General features: G+C 52.2%; 1 protein-coding gene across 4 annotated transcripts in view; it reads right to left on the bottom strand.

Annotated features, from left to right (window-relative positions):
- ELMO1 (engulfment and cell motility 1) overlaps positions 1-19,213 on the bottom strand; it is a 457,757-nt gene that overhangs the window by 424,587 nt on the left and 13,957 nt on the right. For 2 of the 4 annotated variants that reach the window (XM_036247226.1, XM_036247229.1), the window contains exons 1-2: positions 6,584-6,900; positions 3,053-3,149 (exon numbers count right to left, since the gene is read on the bottom strand). The gene's annotated coding sequence lies outside the window, so the exon portion shown is untranslated. Of the gene's footprint in view, positions 1-3,052; positions 3,150-6,583; positions 6,901-19,213 lie in introns of those variants that run through there. The other 2 variants (XM_036247227.1, XM_036247228.1) reach the window with 1 other exon arrangement.

Here is a 19,213-nt window from a genome sequence, read left to right as displayed (position 1 = left end):
CACGGGAACCCAAAACATGCAGACGAACCTCTCTGAGTACCCCGCGGGAAAATCCTTCCGTGTTTGGGGGTAACCGCAGAAACTATCTACATGTTACGGGGGAACAGCGACTCACTCCAGGCGGAGAGGAGCGGCCGGCCCAGGCTCTGGCCAAGGAGGACTGTCGGCCTCTCAAGCATCCATGCTCCCATTCACGCTTCCGAAACATGACCGCATTTCTGTCTGCATTCCTGAGTCATCCCCCTGCTGAGCTGCAAAGGGCAGTGTGCCCCATGCCACGCTCCGAAATTCAGCTCTGGCAGTGACAGAAACAGAGAGAAGCCGAACCCTGAATGACCTGCGGGGTGGCTGAGTCAAACTAGTTAATTCTACGGCTTACTATACCTCTAACCTTTCCCCTTACATCAGCCTGTACTGTTTAAGCCACGAGGCACTGACTGGGTCTTCTTCTCCGACAACCAGAGTCATCCTCACCGCAATGCTGGGAAAGTCTACTCCGACACGCACAGCCTGGGTGTGCTCCAACCACCCTTACCGGCCAGAGCAACATAACAACAAAGAAACAAGCAAACAATTGCCTGGTACGTTCCAGAAACACTTAATTCTCTCTTTTATGTTTCGCGTGGACATTGCAATGCACATCGTGTATACTGATGGCCTTGAGAAGTTCCTGAAATAAAAAAAATTATTTAACATTTTAAACCAGACATCAAAGCTGATTTCACCTTCGTATCATCTATTACACAAAACCAAGTAACATCCTGTGTTCTGAAACACGGACTCTGAGCCACAGTTTTCATCTGGAAAACGACGGGGCCAATTCTCAAGGTGATCGATGGAAGAAGCCTGTGGAGTTCTTAATTCCATGCTAATTTCTCCTGCAGCCCAGAGCCCTCTGGGATATCTCCCCACGCCCTCAGCCACTGCCCGTGCAAGTCAGCAGGACATCAACCTGAAGAAGAGAGATTACGCGAAGGGAACCAGTCCTCCGACCTCAAATGCACAGCAGCTGCAAACGCAGCCGCTCCTCGAATCACTCACAAGTCCTGGGCCGCGCCTGCAGCTCCAACGCACACATTCGCTTGTCTCGGTGTCGGGAGCGTGGGGCTGAGGAGCCTGGGACCCAAACCAGAAGGTCTGGCTTCAAACCCTGACTCGACCACTGACACAGTGTAACCTTGGCGAGTGTGTCTCCCCAGGCCTCACAGGCTCATGAGAAAATGTGACTTCTAACAGACACGACTTAAAAGTCTACTATAAAAAGAGAAATTAAAGAATGATAATCGCCCCGGCCGGTTTGGCTCAGCGGTTAGAGCGTTGGCCTGTGGTCCAGAGAGACCCGGGTTCGGTTCCCGCTGAGGGCGCGTACCTCGGTTGCAGTTTGTCCCCAGCCCTGATTGGGTCGTGTGGGTGGCAGCCACTCGATGTGTCCCTTTCACATCCATGTTTCTCTCTTTCTCTCTCCCTCCCACTCTATCTGAACAAAATATCAAAAGAAAAAAGAATGATCATCGACCTAAACCAGTTAGCACAGTGCCTGGCACATAAGAAGTTGTGCAATAATGTTCACTGCTGTGGTTGGAATAATTAATATCAAACTGGGAAATAATTCATACACAGAGATACATGACAAGGTTTGTCTTCCAAAAGGCATCTCAGAGCTTTGAGAGAAAAGAAACAGGAATTAAAGTAATAATAACTCTCAATATAAAGTAAATGGATCCCACTTAAAGCTGAACACTAATTCTCAATTACTTGCTCTGGGAAGAACAAAGAGCAGAGTATAATAAAAATAAGTAGCACTACAACAACTCATAAACCAAACAGCCATGGCTCCTCTTCAACATGTCTTAGAACAAAATTCCCAGAACATCAATAGACCCACATGCAAATTAAGTTCAAAGCATATTCCGTAATGAAACCTATAATCTCTCTAACGGTCTGCATTTCGGAGCATTAGTACCACCAACCAAGCACGCACATTCAAGCCTGTATTTTCCGGTTTGCAATGGACTTGTCACAGAAATCAGTGCACTAACTGTAAATAATTCCTCAACTGGACTCCAGTCTAGAGCTAAGCGGGACTCGGGCCCTCGACGGCAGCATCTGTTTCCTCAGGCAGACATGCTGCCGCTGCAAAGCGACCACACACCCTTCGAAGAGGAAGCAGAGTGGGGAAGAGCCATCTGACGTGCAGTCACTCTGAGGGTTTACCCTGTTGGACAACCAAAGGGGTAGAGTGGTCTCCGAAGCTATGGACTGTGATTTAGAATCTTGCGAATCCCGTTGCCATTGAGTAATTCAGCCAGCAGAATAGGGTTCTTATTTCCCACCATGACCTCGCTCCTCCCCAACCTCGGGCAGCCCCAGGAAGGATCCTGAGGCCCCTCCCAGTGGCTCCGGCTCCGCCCCCTGGCATTCTGGCAGCAAAGTCATTCACCACCATGAGCTGCACCCCTGGAGCTGCTGGTGCACAAGGTTTAGAGGATGACCCCCAAAAGATGGACACATTTGCTCAGCCCAGCTCAGGCCTAGATTTTCTAGAACATGCCCAAGATGGCTACTCCACATTCACTTAGCAGCACGGATTTCAATCAAGCAAATATGGGAACAAAATCACTGCCGACAGCAATCTTGGAAGCAAAGTCTGTGTGCAGGTGAAGCCCACCAGTCGCGGCAGTGAAAGCGTTAAGCTTCTGTTTGCCACAGGGTTACCTTGGGGGCTCCTTCACTTCCTCAATTTCTCCACCAACTAGCTTAGGAAATCAAAGGGCTGGAAGTGACTGGCCCATAGCTAACCCCTCCCCCACACTTTCTACAAGGCAGACACTCTCCCAAGCATCTCCTCATTCCCCAGCAACCCTCTAAGAGGGTTATCATCTCCACCGTCCAGCCAAGGGAACGAGACCCACGGCAGTCTTGCTGGTGGCCACACCACTGGAGGGGGCAAGCAGGACCGAGTCATACGCAACTAGCTGTTCTGAGTTCAACGGTGCTTCCCAAAGACTCACATTGAAGTCATAGCCCCCAGTCTCTAGGAATGTCACCTTACTTGGAAAGAGGGTCCTTGGATGCAATCAAATTAAGATGAGGTCACTGTAGACGCTGATCCAACAGGACTGGTGTCCCGAGAAGACGACAAAGATGCTCTGCAAAGACAGAAACACAGAAAGCAGACGGCCCTGTGAATGTGGAGGCAGAAAGGGAGACCTGCTGCCTAAGCCAAGGAAAGCCGGAGCTCCCGGAGGCTGGAAGAACCAAGGAAGGAACCTCCCCCAGCGACTTCCAGGGGGCCAGGCCCGCCAACACCTTGGCCTTGCACTCGGAGCGTTTGGACCGTGAGGGAACAGATGTCTGTTGCTTTAAGCCACCCAGCCTGCTGCAGTGTGTTAGGCAGCCCCAGCCACCTACCACTCGGTCACCCACCACCCATTCCCCTCCCACACTTCCCCCCCCCCTGCCTACTGGAGGAGGAAATGAAGACTCCCATTCCGCGTGCTTTTCCCAGACTTGAGACTGTTACAGGTAGAAGGTGCAACACAATCAAGGTTGGGATAAGAAGAGACTCCCCCTAAGTATAGAGCAGCACAAGTCACCCCTGATCCCCCAACTTCCAGCCCTCTGGCAGCCGGCAGCCTGCTGTCCTTCAAGCAGTTAGCAACTTGAAACACACTGTCCTTTCAAAGCGCAGGATCCGATGACCTGGCCCAGTTCACTGCAATTAAGTAGGTAAGGCCCATGGGAGCTTCCAGGACTGGAACTGGATCTGCCCAGGCCCCAGTTCCTTGTCTGAGCAAGGCTGCAAGCAGAGAGAGAGAGAGAGAGAGAGAGAGAGAGAGAGAGAGAGAGAGAGAGAGAGAGACGGCTTCGGTAGTTCAGTAGCTGGGCCTGCACCAAGGATGCTTAGAGTCAGCTCAAGAAGCCAGGTCAGCAACTGCAGACGAGACTTAGAAGCAGCAGCAGAGGCAGGGCCCAGTGTGGAGAGGGTGCATCGAGGATCACACACGATTCCCAGGTACAGACAGGTAGTGGGAATCAGGGAAGTCGTCATGCAGGTCACGCAGGAAGCCTGTCAGTCCCGGCTGGGGGTGGGAGGCTAACTCAGCTTCTGCAGTAGAGGGTCGGAAGGCAGGAAGGAGGGGCTGGTATGAACCAAGGGCCCAGCTCTCCGTGGGTTGCTCTGGCAAGAATTCTGGCACTAGGAACAAGACAGAAGCCAGGTACAGAACATCAGTGGGCCAGGGCAGAAGAGCATCCAGGGTGATCTGATTAGGAGGTGTAGTCCCCAGGGTCCTAGAGACCCCTCCAGCAACCCCAGCCCCCAGCCCCAAGAGCAGGCCCTCCAGGGGGGGGTAGGGGGGGGAGCATAGGAATAGCTGTTCAGGAAGCAGGCAGGTTCCGACCCAAAGTGCCTCCCTAGACACCTTGGCCGACACGCAGACAGCATTTTTGGTAGAACCAGACTAGGGCCCCACGCTCTGTCCTAGAACGTCCATGACAAAACAACGCAAGCCAATGCTGGTCAAATACTTGTCATTAAAAATGCAAGCAGGAGGCTGTGCAAACTGAAAAGAATGCAGTGTTTTTACCTTGGACACGGAGCCCGGTGAAGAGGGGAATTATTTCGGGGGACGCGAGGAAGGAGAGGGAGATTTCTGTGACTACACTATCTGGGAACTTCAGTAAATTCAAAGTTTTTGATGGTTACGTGGTTTTATCTTTTTTCATTAAAAATGTAATTTTTTGCCCTGGCCAGTTTGGCTCAGCGGTTAGAGCATTGGCCTGCGGTCCCGAGAGACCCGGGTTCGGTTCCCGCTAAGGGCACGTACCTCGGTTGCAGTTTGTCCCCGGCCCTGGTTGGTTGTATGGGTGGCAGCCACTCGATGTGTCCCTTTCACATCGATGTTTCTCTCTCTCTTTCTCTCTCTCTCTCTCTCTCTGTTCCTCTCCCTTCCTCCCACTCTACCTGAACAAAAAAATGGAAAAACGTCCTCGGGTGAGGACGATAAAAAAAAAAAATGTAATTTTTTCCCCTCTTTTGTTTTCTCGGGGTTGTTTGAAAACAAAAAGTGATGTGACAGCACTTTCCAAACAGTAAAATATTAGGCAAAGTTAAGGCTGCAATCCTGCTATTGACAAGAAAGGAACAGTCACATCATTATTAAATAATTACATGCAATCTGCGAGGTGCAGAAAACTAGAAAGGTAAGAATAAAGTTTGGCCATATGTCTGTGATTCGGAGATGGCCAATGCTAACGCTTTCATAATTTTGGTGTCTTTTGTATTTACTCATTTTTTTACATAATTCAGATCACACTGTTTCATATCATTCTGTTTTCACTTATTAGATGCATTTTTCTTTGTATAAAACATTTATAATTACTGCACTAGTCCATTGTATGGAGCCATAAGTTAAGCATCTACCTGTCATCGAAGAATTAGAACGTGTTCATTTTTTCACATATGACTAATGCAGACTGAACGTCTTCAAACATAAATCTTTGCTCGTTGTGAATGACCATAAAAGACAAACCACATGTACTAGGCTCTTACTAAGTTCCAGGCACTACGCTAAGCTCCTCGGATGCATCATCCCAGCTAATCTTGACACCAGCACTGGGCTATGTGCTCTGTTCATGTTGACTTTATAACGGAGGGGATTTTCAGTTTGGAAAAGTAAAGAAACATGGAGTGAGTGATGGCTGGGTTGCCAGTCCTCTGAATCTGCCCCACACCCCTGTCCTCAGCCCCTCCCAGCACAGAGTCCAACAGGGAAGGTCCCGGGTCAAGGCTCAGGACCGGCCTCAGGCTCTCTGCGCAGGGCCGAATGGCTCCCAGGAAGGCCGGAGCAGCTTCCTCTGCAGGGTGGGGTGAGGGCCGGCCAGGCACACACTGCTGCCGTGACGTGCTCTGTGGGGCACGCACAAGAACCGTGGGATTAGGCTGCAAGTAGGGAAACCACCTTTTCTACTCGGATGTCAGGTGTGGAGGAACGTTTACTGTGATGCTAAGTTAGTTTCACCTGCAGGTCTTCTCCCTGGACAAGCCCTTCCAGTCCTCATTTTAAGTACAGTCAACATTCATTCGTGTCCCTGATTTCGTGTTACTTTCTAAAGTGAGCCCCGAACTGGCATAAGCTTCAGGCTTCACAAAGCCTGGCTCTGTGGCTGTCCAGGAAGAACGTAGAGGACTGTGACAGGGTCAATAAACCAGCCGCACTTCCCACAGGCACATGGCCAAACTACATGCTCCAGGCTCCTTGCCCCTGGCCACACCTGTGACTGTGCCCCGGCTGAAGGAAGACAGGTAGGGGAGGCTGCAAATGTGCCGGCTCCATGCTGATGCCCAGAGCGACCACACGGACCCACACTGGACTTTGAAGCCATCGACTACACTCCTATTCTGCTGTCATCGAGATTTCAGAGCCATCGCAACAGCATTTAGTATCAACTGAAGTGGCTAGCCAAGGTTTCCAAGAATCCGCCACACCGCCTGCTGGCTCTTTTTGCATGCCTGCGTCACAATAACCTTGCTCGCTTGGCAACTTTCACTCCTAGTTCCAACCAAGCAAGCAAAGCTGACCTGCCCCAAGTGTGCACACTGTGTGACGGCCTTAGATTCCACTGCTGGAAAATCGTTCTGCCACGTGGTCTGCAAAAGCCAAGTCCGGAGCCAGAAGCCACGTCTTCCTGCTCGGTGCACGGGCAGAGCAGTGGAGGCTCAACTCCCTTAATGAGGAGACAGATGGGGTGGCAGTCACACTTTAGGATCCTGACTTTTCTGCAAAGCGGCACAGATGTTCCCGTCTCTGACAACAGCCAGAGCTTCTTGCCGACACATCAGCCTATTTCAAGAGGAAAACAGACACAAATACCAAATGGATGCCAAGTTCGCTCTCAAAATCGCTTTCCCCCACCCTATTTTCTCCTCTTAGCCAACTGAACTCTCTTTCTACCTTGCCCACCACATATTTTCGGATCTCCCTGCACACACATTTTGCAATGATCAGCCAGGAGGGCTCGAGATGGCTCACACCCTTCAGAAACCTCCTCTGCTCTGTCTCCAGCCACCTCCTTAAGCATCTTATCAAAATCTCGCAGCTCGTTGGGGCCACGGTGCTCTTTGGCCAGAGGCTATAAATCTTTTCCTGTGAGGACAGGCCTCCAGATTTCACAGCTAAGCAGACTCAGGGCTGGAGATTCTCTACTATAATCACATCTCCCAGCTCCAGGCTGTTCTGAAACTATCAGCTCAAGTCAATCCTGGCTTCTGCGGGGTTGACGGTGCAGCAGATAGATGGAGCTGCAAACGGAAAAGGATGGAGAAGGAAAAGCGTTATCAAAATGGGGTGCTGCGGTGGACTTTTCTGAATGCGGGGGCGGAAGAGCCACGCCTCGTAAACAGCAGCAGGAGGCCTGCTGGAGGGATTAACCCCTTCCACGGGTCCAAACTGGCCCGAGCTAGGAATTGACCAGCACACTGGGCTTTAACCACAAGGAGCTCGAGTCCTGATGGTTAATATGTGGCGGGCAGTAGTCTTTCTGATCTAAGTGAGACCGGGGAGCCAACCTGTGCTCCCAAAATGCAGACAAGAGGTGCCTCTGTCCCCAACACCAATGGTGACCTTTAAAGAATGTGGTTCACAGTTCAATTGCATTGTGCAGCCGAGATGTTTGTGGCCCAGTCTGACTGGTTAGCTCTAATGGCTAGAACATCTGGCTAATAAGATTAAAGTCAATCCCGGTATTAGAAAATTAGCTTTCCTCTGTTTCAACACCACAGACTTATCCCAACTTGAAACAATTTCACAAAGCCAGCAAACAATGTGTATTGATTACCAATTACACACATAGCATCCAGAGATAAATTCAATGAGGAAATGCATTTGCATTATTTATCCACCTTTTCCAGCCCCCCAAAGAGTCATTTCTGTGAGTTTAGACAAAGAATTTACATGTCTCTAGCCAAGCGGTTGGATATTATTGACTCAATTCATCAGACTTCCCCCCAAATATCTGTGCTTCCTTTTAGCCCAAGGGACCTGGCACAAGTCTCAACACATCAATAGCACTAACAGAGAAGCTGGTGGTTTTCCTGCCTCTTATGAGGATTTGAGCTGTTGGCAGAAATATGCAACACTGTTAGGGAGTTCTGTTAGTCGTGAAGCAAGTGACTTCCATGATTTTAAATGTTTTGGTAGATTTTAAAATGCTTCAACAGCCCTGGCCGGTATGGCTTAGCGGTTAGAGCGTCGGCCTGCGGTCCAGAGAGACCCGGGTTCGGTTCCCGCTAAGGGCATGTGCTTCGGTTGGGTCGTGCGGGTGGCAGCCAATCAATTGTGTCCCTTTCACATCGATGTTTCTTTCTCTCTCTCTCTCTCTCTCTCTCTTCCTCTCTCTCCCTCCGGCTCTATCTGAACAAAAAACGAAAAAATGTCCTCGGGTGAGAATAAAAAAAAAAACATATAAAATGCTTCAACAGGTGCACAGACAGGCAGAGGAAGCAGGCCATACCTGCCTTCCTATTTAGGAAAAGGGTTTTAGAATTAGTTATCTCACTGTAAAAACCCCAACATGCATTCTACTGATGACGCGTTATAAGATTTCTTGGGAACCAAGAAAACAATCAGACAAGCATGAGGCCCCACGACCTCAAGTTCCTGGTCTGCAAGTTTCCCTGAAAGGCAGATCTCAAAGCTGTTCTCCAGGTGTGGTGGACAAGTACCACTCGGACTTTCCTATTTATGGCCCCTAACAAAAGCCATCATTTACTGGGCACCCCCCCCCCATGTGCCAGGCCTGGTAAGCACTGCGTGGCACCCTTTAGAGGTTTTACAGATGGAGACACTGAGATTCGAAAGCATCACATAACTTGCTGAGACTTTCATATCTAACAAACGGAGAAGGTGGGATCTGGGCCTGGACCGTTCAGGCTCCTGGTCCCATGCTCCTTGCCCTGCACTGATGTCTGCATGTTGTAGGTTACTTCCTAAAAGTAGGAAAGAGAGGAAAGTCTACCATTTCCCGTCAGTCACACGGGCCATGGCTGTAGTCTGACATTCCCCTTACGGCCGACGGTAAACTCCTGCAGATACGGTGGAGCCGCATCTCCTAACTTAACCTCCAAACACTCTGCTTTCAATTGTTAGGCTAAAATAAAACTCACAGCTCTCCGTCTTATTTCACTTCTGAAACACTTATTCCAACTCCTAAACTTTTTATGTAAGTACTTTCCCTCTTTTCCCAGAAATAAATGTCTGATTCTGCTGTAATCCATAAAGCCATGTCGAATGAGATAAACAATTGCTTCTGAGGCAAAGGCGCTCTGGAGGAAACCTCGATTTCCACAAGAAATCTGGAAATGAACTTGACAGATGTTGTCCGCGTTATTTCGCTGTATTTTAAATGATAAAGGTGCCCTGTGTCAGAGAGACTGCATTTCTAATCACGGAGACAGCCCTCTCTGAAATCAAGGCGACCCTTCTCCTGACCGAAGCGCTCTGCTTGGGATGAGGTGCTGGGTGTGCTGAGGGCCCTGCTGGGGGCTGATCCATGAACCGCATGGGTGGGGTCCTCGGAAGCAGGGAGCCCCCGGGGGACATGGAGCAGGGTCCAGCACGGCACTTCTCCCCTGCCCTGGACGACAAAGCAAACTGGAGGGAGCCGTGCACATTCAGCATCAGCTGGTCATTTCCTCCAGAGAAGAATGGTTTTCCTCAGTCAGACGCCTTCGGGAAGGAGACACGCGCACGGAAAAGCCGTCTGCTTTGCTGACTTTCTCGGTCTTTCCTACCAGTGCTGATCACCTGGGCAGCTCAGAAGCTCTGGCCAGGAGACGCACAGACCCCTGGTACTGGAACCCCTCGTACTGGACTCACATTAGCCCTTTTCTGTGTGCCTGAGAAGCCAGTGCAAAGCAGCAGACATCTTCCACTAGCCTCTCCGTGCTCGCGGGCAGCGCCCTGGGCGGCCCCCGTGTGCCACGCAGCTCAGACACCAGGCGGACAGGTTGCCCGGTACCGCGGGTAGTTCCCTCTAACGCAGTGGCCATCCGCTGAGATTCTGTCTCCCCTGTTCTGTCTGCACAAACCTGGACCCCTCAGGAATCTGCAGAGGCCGGAATTCGGGCAGAGCCTCGAGATTCTGGCACTTGAGCAACGTGGCCAAAGCCCAGGAATCAAAAACCAGATGTGATCTGGAAATTCTAGCCAATGAAACAATTTAGCAATGCTGAGAAACTTACCGAGATGATTTTCAAATGTGACTTCTGTCATAAATAACCTGTCTCCTAACAGCTATCTCAGGTCAATGCCATTGCGAACTGAAATTCTTAACAGAGGTCACCGAGACACCTACTTATCTGGGGACCTCCCAGAACACCGTGTTTAACCGTTGATTTTAAATGTGGGTGTGTATTACACACCAGACACACCTACACGGACAGCACTTTTTTAATTGGCCAAATTGAAATAGAATAGGAAAGGTACCCCCCCAAAACTCATTCATTTACTCCACAAATATCCATGAAAGCTGCATTCCTGCCCCTGTCCACACTAGAAATGAGGAAACAGATGAAAAAGGCCTGCTTCTGTCCTGAGTAGACGCAGGGAAGTGAGGGTCTCTACTTTTCACAGATACACCATCACCTAGAAGTACTGATGTGTTTTCTGTAACGTCTGTCTTGACCCTGCTCTACCCCAGTTCCCCAATGCCTGCACCCAGGGGGGCGCTGGGGTCACATCTCTTAACTTAATGAATGAATGACGCAGTCTCCCAACAGCGAGTTTTGACTTTGGCCAAGTCATAATGGACCTCAGATTTCTCATGAGTAAAATCAGTTCAGAGAATGAGGTGGAATCCCAAGGGGGTCTACAGGGAATAGGGGTTCCGCAAGACATACCAGCTTTTCCTGGGAAAAAAGGGGAACCTGTGGTTCACTGAGTTTGGAAGCCATCAGTACTGCAGAAAACAGACAGACAGATTTCTGGCTGCAGGCTCAGCATTTCACATGCTCATGTATACAGAGAATTTCCCTAGAAAAGTCCTGTGAACCCTGAATCCACAAGTCTGCAGGCACGCCTCTGGGTCCCTGGTGCTGAGCGGTTCAGCACACTTTTTAAGTTCTTGATAAATATTTGCTCCTAGGCCTTTGAATCTCCTAACAAAAGGACCCTTCCCCAAGGCCTTCTTTGCCCTTAACCATTCTCATGGACTTAAGAGAGCAGGATGTGTGGTCCCCCTTCCCTTCGGCCCTGTCTTTTTCTGGCTCTGTGACCTGGGATAAATTACTCACCTTCTCTGAACTCAGTTTCCGTGTATTAGTAGTTGTTAACGCAAAGGACTGTAGTGAGAAGTAAACGAGACAGCAATATAGATCACTTTGCATCCCATAGCAAACACTCAATAATTAAGCTAGCTGTCCTTGTCACCGTTCACACGTGTGACGCCGTTGTTTGGATTCCAGTCTCAAGGTGACCACTGGGCCAACCTTGGCAGGTCGCTGCCTCTCTAGCCCTGCCACAGACCCAGTGCAGGTTGCTCCTTTCTCAGTCCTATTACACCCGCTATTTCTCTGAGGAGTCTTCATCTTCATCTCACACTAAGCAAGAAAACACGTGAAATCATGGGTTTGATGTGCTCGTTATACTTTTTCTGAGACGCGTTGAAGTGAATAAATAATTACTGAAATCTGTTTTAAAAGCCAGCCTGGACACCTAACTCGTCTTCAGTCCCACACCCTGGGAAACGTTAACTTAGGGTCTCCAAGACCCTTTCAAGCAAACATTCTTTCTCTTCGCTCCTGATCAAAGATCACAAGCCGTCCTGGCCAGTTGGGCTCAGCGGTAATCGAGTGTTAGCCTGAGGACTGAAGGGTCTCGGTTTGGTTCCCAGTCAAGGGCACATACCTGGGTTGCAGGTTCGATCGCCGGCCCCGGGTGGAGTCGTGCAGGAGGCAGCCAGTCGATGTGTATCTCTCTCCCCTTCCTCCCTTCCACTCTGTCTAAAATCAATGGAAACGTATCCTCAGGTCAGGATTAACAACAACAATGAAAATCACAAACTAACCTTTGCAAATGCCAACCTCAAGGAAGCATCATGGTTCAGACCATCAAAGGGTCCATTTGAGGAGCCAGACTCGAACCGCTTGCCCTGCTGGAAGTCAGAGATGACCAAGGGCACGGGATGAGCTCAGCGACTCCCAAAGCAAGAGTGGCATTTAGAAGTCTCCCAACTTGCGATATTTCAACTCTTTTTCTCTGCCAAGCAAATCGATGTGTGTACTTATTTGGAAGAAAACAGTTTGCCCAAATGGACAACTATTCCGCACTTCAATTTACAGGAAAAAAAAAAAAAAATGGCAGCTCAGAATGAGCCACCTTCGCTGAGAGGTGGGGAGACATTTTTAAAGAGGTGTTTTGGGCCCTGGCCGGTTTGGATCAGCGGTTACAGCATCAGCCTGCGGTCCAGAGAGACCCTTGGTTCCCGCTAAGGGCATGTACTTCGGTTGAAGTTTGTCCCTGGCCCTGGTTGGGTCGTGTGGGTGGCAGCCACTCGATGTGTCCCTTTCACGTCAATGTTTCTCTCTTTCTCTCTCTTCCGCTCCCTCCCTCCCACTCTATCTGAACAAAAAATAAGAAAATGTTCTTGGGTGAGGATTAAAAAAAAAAAAAGATGTGTTTTGGGTGTGATGATTGTGGGGGGCAGGGTAGGGGGCAGGAAGGGGGCCGTGGAGGTGGAGGAGGGCTTGGAGGGGATAAATGGTGATGGGAAAAAATAAATAAAATAAAAACGATACGTTTGGGGCTAAGACTTTTTCATATTCTAAAACTAAAACTCACAAAAAGCACCTAAGGGGCATGACGGCACCCAGCCAAGAACAAGGGCACCTGTGCACCCGGCCCCCAGGCAGAGCACATGTTAAAGACCTGTGCCCCTCAGACGAAATAACCCTTAGTCACCTCACCCGGGCAGGCAGGGACCAACGCTGAAAATGTGTCCCAGATCACCCCAGTGTAGTGTCAGTGAAACCAGGGCCTCTAGGAGGCGGCCAAACATAAAGAGCGGGGTGGGGGTCATAAATAAAGCACTGAGGACGAGGACAGACACCACTGTCCCGTGAGCATCGTGCGGACCCCGCCACTCCGCCCTCCTCGTGAATGGAAGCGAGAGGTCGCCTGGAACGGCTTCGCTCTGATGCTTTTACTTTTAGCTGCAATTATGCTCAAGCCCCTTTCCTAACTGTCACGTCTTCATTTCCGGGCTGCAGCAAATGACAGTCGGGGGAGACGGCTGCTGACAGCTAACTTCTGAGGACGGCAGGCTCCCCTTTCGGCAGGGCCTGTGCCCTCCGTCCTGGCACACCCACCTTCCTGGCACACCCACCGTGCGCAGACGGTCCAGCAGAAAGGAGCAGAAAGGCCAGTGCCCGGCTCGGCTAGGCCCTCCTTCCTGGCACACCCACCGTGTGCAGACGGTCCAGCAGAAAGGGGCAGAAAGGCCAGTGCCCGGCTCGGCCAGGCCCTCCTTCCTGGCACACCCACCGTGTGCAGTCGGTCCAGCAGAAAGGGGCAGAAAGGCCAGTGCCCGGCTCGGCCAGGCCCTCCTTCCTGGCACACCCACCGTGCGCAGACGGTCCAGCAGAAAGGAGCAGAAAGGCCAGTGCCCGGCTCGGCTAGGCCCTCCTTCCTGGCACACCCACCGTGTGCAGACGGTCCAGCAGAAAGGGGCAGAAAGGCCAGTGCCCGGCTCGGCCAGGCCCTCCTTCCTGGCACACCCACTGTGCGCAGACGGTCCAGCAGAAAGGAGCAGAAAGGCCAGTGCCCGGCTCGGCTAGGCCCTCCTTCCTGGCACACCCACCGTGTGCAGACGGTCCAGCAGAAAGGGGCAGAAAGGCCAGTACCCGGCTCGGCCAGGCCCTCCTTCCTGGCACACCCACTGTGCGCAGACGGTCCAGCAGAAAGGGGCAGAAAGGCCAGTGCCCACTCGGCCAGGCCCTCCGTCCTGGCACACCCACCGTGCGCAGACGGTCCAGCAGAAAGGAGCAGAAAGGCCAGTGCCCGGTTCAGCCAGGCCCTCCGTCCTGGCACACCCACCGTGCGCAGACGGTCCAGCAGAAAGGGGCAGAAAGGCCAGTGCCCACTCGGCCAGGCCCTCCGTCCTGGCACACCCACCGTGCACAGACGGTCCAGCAGAAAGGAGCAGAAAGGCCAGTGCCCACTCGGCCAGGCCCTCCGTCCTGGCACACCCACCGTGCACAGACGGTCCAGCAGAAAGACCAGTACCCGGCTCGGCCAGGCCCTCCGTCCTGGCACACCCACCGTGCGCAGACGGTCCAGCAGAAAGGGGCATAAAGGCCAGTGCCCACTCGGCCAGGCCCTCCTTCCTGGCACACCCACTGTGTGCAGACAGTCCAGCAGTAAGGGGCAGAAAGGCCAGTGCCCAGCTCAGCCAGGTCGGGGCCTGGGCGGCACCAGCTGAGTCCCACAGGCCTCTGCAGACTCTGCCTCCTGCCAACCAGGGGAGAGGATCCCCGTGGACTCCAAAGGCATTTTACTGACAGGAAGCCTGCATGCTCGGGAGTGAGCGCGCACGCACGTGTGTGTGTGTGTGTGTGTGTGCGCGCGCGCACGCGCACAGGTGGTGGTGGGGGGGTGTCAGTGATTTCATCTGAAAGGAATTACTATCCCAGGTATTATTCATGTGATAAACCTCATCTCCTTAGAACACACATCCCAGGGAAGAGAACTGGGTCAAAGGCACAAAGCAGTCCATAAAAAATAAAGTATTTTTGAAGCTAAAATAGCACTTAATTAAAAAACACTGAGTGGTCACTTTCGGCACCTGGAACACGGTACGGCCTGTCCCCAAATAGTAAAACTGTACGAATATGGAAATCACTCCTCACAGGCCTTTTGGCTCGAGGCTGCAGAGTCCGGCCACGCTGCTTCGTGGCAGTCTGGCCTCAACGGGACAGTGGCGCGGCCGGGGACCGGGCAGGACCAGGGAACCACGTTGCCCTTTTTAGAGCCTGTCACAGCCATGGCACCCCCGAACCCTGCGGCGACATTTCCTTTGATAACACTGGGTCTTTTCCAAGGCTCTATGTCCCCCGAAGATCAGAACAATGAAATGAAGGGGCACAGGGGAAAGACCCCCAGGAAATATGTTTCGGACTTTGTTTCCAAAAATTCAAAGACCCAACAGATGAAGTTAGAAAAATGCGCAAATTAATCGCCGCGCAGAAGAGCTTTCAGCTCTTTAGTCAGCGCTCTGTGCTCCCTCCAGAAGCAGAGGGAAAGCCGGGACGTACAGCGCATGTGGCGAAGTGTGACCTTTCTCCCTCCGGCCTCCCCCATCCCGGCCAAACGTGTTTACCGTAAATGCAGCCTCGGCAGCAGGAGTAGCTCGGTGATGCCAACACTGTGGGCTGGCACCCCCCAAACTCTGCCAGTGGGAGGTGCGAGGGCAACCAGGAAATAACTTCCCTTCCCTCACCGGGGTCCATCCCGCCCAGCAGGGGCACGCGTACGGCTGGTTGTCTTTTTCAGTTGGGGAAGGGAGGAGGTATAGAGGGGGAATTCCAAATAATACTTGGGAAGTGCTTGAATTTGCAAAACACCTGAGTTTAAACTGCTGGCTTCCCACTCATCGTCCTCCCCACACTTCTGTGATTCCACGTACATCCTGGGAGGGGGGGGGGGGGGGCTGAAGGCCAAAGGATGGAATACAGCTCTGTAACAGTCGAATATTGGGAGAAAGGGGCCCACATAGATTAAATAACTCCATGGGAAATCCCAAATACGTTGGAGAGATTTGTTTGAAACATCCCTTAACTATTTCCTAGAGGTGCCACTAGGCAGAGACAAGGGCTGGTCTTCAGTTTCAGCGACACCCTCCACATCCTGTCCCATCTTCCAAAACTCCCCATCGTCTCCAAAAGCCGTCATCTCCATGCCAAGCAGCGGGCCGGGCACGGAGGAGGCAGAGACCAGTGTGGTAGCGTCATCAGGTTCCAGAGCTCCGGGGCCAGTGCGGGAGACAGCAAAGTAAACAAGCACAGCTGACGAGTGTGTGTGTGTTTGTTTGTTTGTTTGTTTGTTTGCTTGTTTTCGCACAGAGGCATGAACCCATTCCGCAGAGGGCCAGTCAGGACTCAGAGGCTCTCGGAAGGAGACACTGAAGAGGGCACTGGCTGCAAAGGGTGAAGAAGGACTCTGCAGGGAAGAAGAGGGCTGAGAAGTCATCCAGGGCCTCCCCAAAGGAGCTCCGTATCACAGTTAGCTGGAGCCGGGCGTCTCTGGATGAGAACAGAGGCCAGAGCCCACCCAGAATCAGAATTTCTGGGGTGGAGGGCCCAGATGCTAATTTGTTTACTGGCTGAAGTGATGATCCTGAAGCAGCTGGCGGGTCCATGGATTCTCCCCTGGCTCCATCCCATCACGACGAACCCTCCCTCTGCATCTACAGCTAAGAAAACAGAGGCCATGGAGCGGGGCACAGATGACAGTCAGCGTCAGCCCCGGGACTGCGACCATGGCCTCGTGGTTCTCGAATGCCGTGCCTGGACCCCCAGAGCCTGCAGGGCTCACAGGCCAACAGCCAGTGGCTGGTGTCTGCAGGGGGTGCGGGCCGCACTGCATTCCGGGCGTGTCTGCTTGGCCACCCCCGAGGGGGCAGCCACTCCGTTCCATCGCCTTCCCCACAGGGCGCTGGAAGTCAGTTAACAAATACAGTCTACAAACAGGGCCCGCAAACAGGACTCCCCACAACAACAGGAAAGTACTAAAAGAGGTCAGCTATTCCCAGACACACATTCGTTTCTCTCAAGAGAGAAAAATAAGGACCAGGAACCAGGACTGGAGAGCGAACTTGACATTTAAGCCATAACGCAGAGAACAGAAAATGTCGTGAAATTTTTCTGTAGACCTAACCTATTCTAATGACATTTTTTTTTAATCCTCACCCGAGGATATTTTTTCATTTATCTTCAGATAGAGTCAGAGGGAGGGAGGGAGAGAGAGAAACATCGCTGTGAGAGAGACACATCGATTGGTTGCCTCCCGCACGACCCTGACCGGAACCAAGGACCAAACCACAACCGAGGTCCACGCCCTTGACCAGAACCGAACTCTCAACTCTTTGGTCCTCGGGCCGAGGCTCTAACCGCGGAGCCAAACTGGCCAGGGCTCTGACGGCATTTCCCCTGCCAAAGCTGACAGCGAGCATGGGTTTCGGAGTGACCAGCAAGGCGAAGGATACAGGGCGCTCTCGGGACGGTGCATCCTGGGACTCCTGACTGCCCCTTCCCCTGACCGATGGCCTCAAACAGTTTGCAGGACCCGCTCACAGGCACCACGTCCTTTCATCTCGACCGTACCTCTGATCTCAGCACGTTTTTCATTGTGTTGTGACGACACATGGACACCTTTTCAATTTATACAAGAGGAAAGGGAAGGTACGAGAACCTCGTGATTTTGGACTAGGGTGATGAGTGATTTCAACCTTGATCCGTGCAGAACCTGCCTCAGTCACTCCCCCGAACACAGCTCAGAGAGACACCCAGGGCAGCGGGAGGGGCTGGCCCCCCGCCAGGCAGGGGCTCTGTTCCCGCCCTTTCCACACAAGGCTGCAGCAGCAGCAGCAGAGTCAAAGCAGCAATCAGAAGAGCCGCATTCGCACACACCACACCGGTGACACCTGGCTAAGCGCGGTGTCTTCAGAAACCAAACGACAGGAAGCCACCAAATTCCTACTTGACCTGTAGCAGCAGAAAACTTGTGTCAAAGGAACAAAAGTCAGACCTGAATCATAAAAAACTGAGTCCCTTCCCTTCCATCAGTCCCCAGACCTGAACCAGTTTATGGGCCCAGAACTCCTTAAAGGGAGGGAAGCTGATCCCCTTGAAGGCACACCCCGAAGAAGGTCCACTGCCCCAAATGTCTACTGTTGACTTTTTGCCCAGCCTCACCCAGAGGGACCTGCAGCCTTTCGCTAGGGAGACTGTCCCCTGGGGAAAAGGAAAGAATCAGACCTTTTGGGGACTACTGGGCACTGGTTCTGAACTGTCTCTAACTCCATGAGACCCCAGATGTCACCACACAGAGTAGGTCCTCATGTAATTCAGGTGACTGATGGCGTTTTAGCTCAGACCTGTCCAGGGGTCCCCAACCCCGGCCTGTGGTTGTAACCCCAGCTCCAGAAAGCATAATTGGAATAGACAATCGCAGAAACTGGGGAAACAAGCAATCACTTGGTTACTTTATCGGGAGGAAGGAGCTGTAGAAGGCCCGCGAGTGCCGTCCCCCAGGCCCGTGCGCCCTCCGCTTCCAGGCGGGGTCCGGACCCCCACGCTTGGAGTTTGCTGCCTGGGAGCTCTCTGGCTTAAAAGAAATGAGCTCAGCTTAGCACTTGAACATCAGGAGAAATCGTTCCAACAGGGAAGAGCCAGGACACCTATCAAGTTTCAATTGCTAGCCGAAACCCTTGATAGCTGCTTGAACAATAATGTGCAATTATAGCCTAGAAGCAGAAGTGATCAAGGCCCGGCTCTCACCGTGTAATAAATGAGATGTGGGTAACCACGCAGGTGGCGAGGACCCCAGCCCCCCGCGTGTGTCTCGCGGACCAGGCTGCCCACAGGCCCTGGTGGGGAAGGAGAGAAGCATGCTGTCCAGGTTCGACACAGGCAGAACCAACCGTGGACAAGGCGCCGAGCGTTTACCCAAGAATGTTTTCCACATCCTGCCACAGAAGGTCTGCTAGCATCTCTGCACCATCAGCTTCTGGGGGACTAGGGGAGAATTATAAGTAGGCACACGAGGAATGAACACCTCTGCAGACAGGCGTGCGATGACAGAATGTCTGTTTCCTCCTCCGGAAAGTTCATTACATCCAGGGCAGCGTTGGGCACAGTGGAGTGGCAGGACAGCTGTGACCATGGCCACCGCAGGGTTAGGGTCCTGCACAGCCGGGGGCATCGGCCTCGCCACATCTGAGACTGGTCGGGCCCACGCCTCAGTCCCAGGGACCTCCGGTGGGGCCGTCTTCAGGAAAACGAGTACGGTGAGAGTTACATGCCACGCATCCCTCGGCCACGTGTCCCTTCCAAAGGCCGTTTTGAAAGACCGGAGAAGGACTGTGCTCAAGAACATGTGTAACAGGCCTTCTTCCTGCCAACACTGATCGAGAGCCCGCTGTGGGCTCGGCACTGGGA

Source organism: Molossus molossus, unplaced genomic scaffold (assembly GCF_014108415.1).
Source record: "Molossus molossus isolate mMolMol1 unplaced genomic scaffold, mMolMol1.p scaffold_m16_p_7, whole genome shotgun sequence".
NCBI lineage: Eukaryota > Metazoa > Chordata > Mammalia > Chiroptera > Molossidae > Molossus > Molossus molossus.
This window is presented reverse-complemented; position numbering and strand designations above follow the sequence as displayed.